At 43.9% G+C, this 5,473-nt stretch overlaps 1 long non-coding RNA gene across 3 annotated transcripts; it reads right to left on the bottom strand.

The window, feature by feature from the left end:
• Positions 1 to 931: 931 nt before the first annotated feature.
• On the bottom strand, positions 932 to 4,717 carry LOC136538682 (uncharacterized). Of its 3 annotated transcripts, none has more exons than XR_010779424.1 (5): positions 4,398 to 4,717; positions 4,143 to 4,228; positions 3,696 to 3,796; positions 2,176 to 2,502; positions 932 to 1,755 (listed from the first exon to the last, which is right to left on the bottom strand). It is a non-coding gene; the product is annotated as an uncharacterized lncRNA (long non-coding RNA). The 3 variants fall into 3 exon arrangements; XR_010779423.1 differs by lacking the exon at positions 3,696 to 3,796 and adding an exon at positions 2,029 to 2,094; XR_010779422.1 differs by lacking the exon at positions 3,696 to 3,796.
• Positions 4,718 to 5,473: the final 756 nt, after the last annotated feature.

Below are 5,473 nucleotides of genomic sequence, written 5' to 3'. Positions count from 1 at the left end.
CTCATCAACTCTTCCCAGAGCGCCCTCTACCAGCGAGCCCTCCACCGACGTAGCTACCGCCTCCCCCAACACTCGACTCCGGTGCGGTCTCGCCCCCTCCCCTCCCCACATGATCTGTATCGGTCCTTCCCAGTGTGACTGCCTCTCCTACGATAGCGTTGGCTCCTGACGGGCCCCTCACTAGGTGCAGTTACTTCCTCCCAGCGTGGCCTCCTTCTCTTTGTGTGGGAAGGGCTCCTCTGCGCAAGCTACTCTGGCGGTGCATAACGACGACGAAAGCAAGGGAGTAGGAGATGGGAGAAAAAATAAAACAGAGTTATGTGACTAACAAGTGGTTCCTAAAAAAGTAAGGGCTCTGATTTAGGGGGTCATTGTTATAGATGCACTTATGCAAGTATATATAAACCTCTCAGGTATCGAGGTTTCTGGACTGAAGCTCTAAAGCCACTACCCCAGCCATTTTTTCCCTGACGGCCACAACTGTCAGGAAAAACAGTGGAAACTGTCAGGGAAGACTATTCATGACGGTAACCGTCAGGGTTGAGCCGTCAGGGATAGACTGACAGGGAAAGTGGACCTTCCCTGACGGAAAACCGTCAGTAACTATTCCCTAATGGCTTAAACCGTCAGGAAAGACCTAGCCTGACGGTTGCTAGACATCCCGTCAAGAACTAGTTCCCGTCAGGTATGAAACCGTCAGGGATGCTTCCAACTTCTGTGTCGGTTACTTTACCGGATATATTCAAACTTTCCCTGTCAGACAGTAACCCGTCAGGGAAAAAAATTGTCTTCCCCGTCAGTTACCTACCATCAGGGTATCTCTGACGGGAAATGATCTGCCTACCAATTTGCCCATTCAAAAATTTTATCTTATTTGAGCCATTAAAATTACTTTTAACAGCAGCTGATTTAACTACTCAATGCGACAATATTATATAGAAAGTCATTCAACCATTCATCCATACTCAAGTAATATAAATATTACAGATGGTCTTAAAACATCATTCAAGTTGTTCATAACAAATACAACTCAATCCAAAGCTAAATTATAGTTACCGCCTGCTAGTTAGCCTTCTAGTTAGTTATCTAACAGCTAGCACAATTTGAAGTACGGTTCCTAGTTAGGTACCTAACAGCCACAGGTTCAAATGGCAGTTTCCTAACAGGTGCCTATGAAGGCAATATCTAGCTCCCAACACAACTTGCTGCTGCACAAACACACATGCCTTCAAAACACAACCTGGCACCTATTGCTTCAAGATGACATGCCTTGACCCTTCAGGAGTCCATCTGCTGGTAGCTAGCAATCTGCTGGTACCAGAATGCAACTTTGATGGCAATATGTAGCTGTTTCTGCACAAGCATGCATGCGGTGCATAGACAATATATAGCTGCTACTTCACAACTAGCAGTCTAGCAATCCACATTTGTTGCGTGATGACCAAAATACCTCTGTGCACATCACATGCCCTTCCAACTTGTTGGTAGTAGCCATACATGTAGTCCAATGAAGAAAAGACTACGGCCCATAAAATATTTTGTGCCATCAAACAAATCAGGCCATCCCTGTTGTCCAGGTTGGCTGAAGCATGAGAGGATCCATCTATAGCCCCTCCCTGGATGTTGCCATAACCTATAGTCCGATGAGCAAAAGACTACAGCTCCACAAAATACTTCCTGCCATCACACAAATCAATGGCCATCACTGTTGTCCAGGTTGGCTGAAGCATGAGACGATTCATCTATAGCTCCTCCCTATATCCAAAACAAAATAAATAGGACCATTCATGAGAATATGTAGACCATATAAACTCCAAAAATAATTAACTATGAAAGAAACATACAGATCACAAAAAAACATATATTTAAAGTATGACAATGTGATAACTTAATATGGATCATGAATATGAATGCCCATATGTACCAAATAAAGGCTAGAAACATTTCACTATGAAAGGAACATACAGATCATAAAAAACATGATTATTCAGTTGGATAGAGTGAAATAGTTTAAAATTTAATCTTTACCATCTTATTTTCTTCTTCCTAAAGCAGGTCAGGTGGTATCTCTATCTGTACTTGGTTAATAATGAGCTGCAGGTGAAGAATTACCAACATGATTATCTTTTTATATCTTCAACTGTAGACAGATAGTGCGCCAAAACAAAATTGTACCTCAAGTACACGACCATTACGCTTCACATCTTAAGTCAATGTGGCATTTTGTTGAGACAAGGCAGCATTTTGTTGAGTTAAGCGATCGACGGTTGCAACTGACTCCTCATATCTTGCCATTAGATTTTGAAAAGCCCTTGAGGTTGCTAGACTTCTCCCACTTGCCTTAGCAGCATCAATTATTGTACCCTTGTTGACAGCACCATCTCCTATTGTAAGACGACCATGGGGCAAGCCACGACTAATATTATATGCAATTTGACCATCAAAAGGTTGCTCTTGCCAGTTCTCTGGATACCTTTCTTGTAATGCTTCATAGTAGTCATCCTAGAAATAACAACAATTATTAGTCACAAACTCCAAATGAAAAAAGCATGAAACTAGATAGAAAGTTCTGGTCCAGGGATGACCATAGCAAGGAATATATACTCAGGCTTCATACATACACCAGGTGGAAGATTATAAGGAACCCAAAATAATGGCCAACAAGTGTAAGAGGCTGCATTCAATTTATATGGTGTGAACCCATCAGTTGCAATGCCAAGTCTTACATTCCTAGCATCTTCTGCGAAGTTTGGGAAATCAGCATCAAATTGCTTCCATGCCTCTCCATGACATGGATGCAACATTTTAGTAGAGCTTGCTAGATTTTCTTTGTGTGAACGCATGAGTTTTGTTGTGCCCTCATGTGCATATAATCTTTGTAACCTATCTGTAATGGGCAAGTAGCGCAATACTTTACGAGGAACCTTGTTTGATCCATCCTTATAGCAGGAGGTACCACATATGTCACACTTATCCTTATCCTTGTTATCTTTGTAGTACAACATGCAGTTTTTATCACAGACATCAATTTTATGGTATGGCATACCAAGGCCCTCTAGCAGTTTTCTAGACTGGTAGAAGTTGTTAGGAATCTTAGAATTAGGAGGAATGAGTTCATGCATCAGTTCCATATAATCATCATAACATGCTACTGAAAGATTGTAATGTGATTTAATGGCCAATAGACGAGCAACAGCAGAGAGACTAGAATGCAAGGTTTGCTCATGTACTTGCTCATCTGCACTAACAACCATTCTATAGAAGGCTTCGGCAAAACCAGTTGGTGTTTCATCATCTAATGGTGGATGCTCATCAGCTAAGTCAACTAACATAGCATCCATCCAATCTATCTCACCAAATCCCTCATGTTCTACCTCAGAACCAATCTCAAGGTTCTGATTTCCCCGCCTCTCACCATGTGCTGTCCAAGTTTGGTAATTTTCCTTGAACCCATTGTGGCACAAATGCAACTCTATCCTAGGCCTTTTATGCTTGAAAAAATTCTGGCATATGGAACAAGGGCATCTAATTGTATCAGACTCAACTAATTCAGGGATTGAGAAGGCATGATCCAAAAACTCTTTTGTTTTGTCAACCTATTCATTTGATAGCCTACCACGCTTCCAACCACTATACATCCACCCACGATCTGTCATATCTTATCTACCAACTTGAGTCAGAAGATAGGAGCTAACCAGTAGCTAGTAGAGTCTAAGTAGTTGTCCAAGACTTCGAGGCTAGCTCACAGACAGAACCAAATAAAGCAGTAACAGGCAACCAGATTACAGTGAGGAACCTGTTACCAATTCAGACATAACACAAATTACTTCAGTCAAACAAAATAAAAATTCATATACAGCTAGTAATAGAACACTAAAAGACATAATAACAAATTTCTATCCAGCTAGTACAACATAACTAGTGAATCACAATGCAAGAATAGAGCAGCAAAAGCAAAATTAGTCACTGAAATTTGTGTTATATCTAAATTTGCGCAAAATATAGCAGATCACAACAGCTAGCAACCAAATAGTAGCTAATTCACCACAGCAAGGCTATCACAAATGAAGAACATATATGCTAGATAATAATTCATATAGGGAGAAAGGAAACCAGGAAGGAGAGACAAGGCGTGGTCTGACCTTGCTGTTTGACAGTGACAGGAGAGTTCTTCCAGATGGGGGTGCCAGAGTTGGTAGTCCAGGTTGCTCCCGCTAGACGTCCGCTGCTGCAAGAACAAAGAAGCCCCGAAGCGAGCAGTTGAAATGGGAGACAAATCAGATGAGAGCATCAATCAACAAGGGCGGAAGCAACTTAATTACAAGATGCAAAATTGATTTTCGACCTAAACAGGGCAAAATCACTGGGGAAAGAAATTGAAATCGAAGTCACAGCACCTTGGGGCATCGGAGGGAGCTGCTGCAGGAGGCTTGGTCGCACTGCTGGTTGAGGCCGACGGCGTGGTGGATGGGGGCAGCGGGCGGCGCTGCTCGTTTCTGGGTGCCGCACCGGTCGCTAGGGCGGCGGCCACCGCTGGAGGCAGGTGTGGCGGGCAGCAATGGCGTGGTGGCTAGGCGGCGCACAATGCGGGTGGCTGGGCGGCAGCGGCGCTGGAGACCGGCGGTGGCCTGCGTGACTGTGCCTGTGGTTGTGCGTGAGGAGAGAGAATTTGGGGGAGGGGAGGAGTAGCAGATGAGGTCACGGGAGTCAAAGCTGCCAGGGCGTTGGGCACATGGCCAAATAATTTCGCTCCATCTGCTCTCTCTGCTCGTGGGCTAGACAGGTCCGCGTCAGCGCGCACAACCAATTTCTGGGCACGAAAGACACCAGGAAAGCGCGCGCGAGTCTAGTTGGTGCGTGCGAAAAGCACCATATTAACATCCTGACCGTGCCCCGCCGACGGGAGACATCTCTCCAGACGGTTTCGCTGCCACGCGAGGGATACTTCTTGGCTGCTGACGGAGGACGCGGGGCCGAGGGGAAAGGGCTGGACCGACGGGAGAAAACGCAGCTGGGGTAGTGAGCTATGAGATGCCTAACTATCGAAACCATCTAAATAGTCTCAGGGCTTGTTTGATTTCCTCCTCTAAACTTTAGAGCTCTAAATTTTAGAGCTAAAGCTCCAAACAAATAGTCTAAAGTTAGCTTTATATTTTAGTCCACCTCACATTAGAGCTTTTAGAGCTTGAAAGTGAGCTAAAGTGCTCTAAACCTTTTAGAGCTCTAAAATTTAGAGGCCCTTAGATGATGTTACAGGAGGTTTGATTAACGTAGGAGATTACATAGACGTTGTCAGAGCAACTCCAAGAGGCTAAGTAAGGCCCTGTTTGGTTCCTGCAGTTCCTCCTAAAATTTCTGTCACATCGAATGTTTGGACACATGTATGGAGTATTAAATATAGACTAATTACGAAACTAATTGCACAACGTGTGACTAATTTGCGAGACGAATCTTTTAAGCCTAATTAGTCCAT

The sequence above is a fragment of the Miscanthus floridulus genome, chromosome 2, assembly GCF_019320115.1.
Source record: "Miscanthus floridulus cultivar M001 chromosome 2, ASM1932011v1, whole genome shotgun sequence".
NCBI classification, from domain to species: domain Eukaryota; kingdom Viridiplantae; phylum Streptophyta; class Magnoliopsida; order Poales; family Poaceae; genus Miscanthus; species Miscanthus floridulus.
Note: the sequence above shows the minus strand (reverse complement) of the source record. Positions and strands in the feature narration are given on the sequence as shown.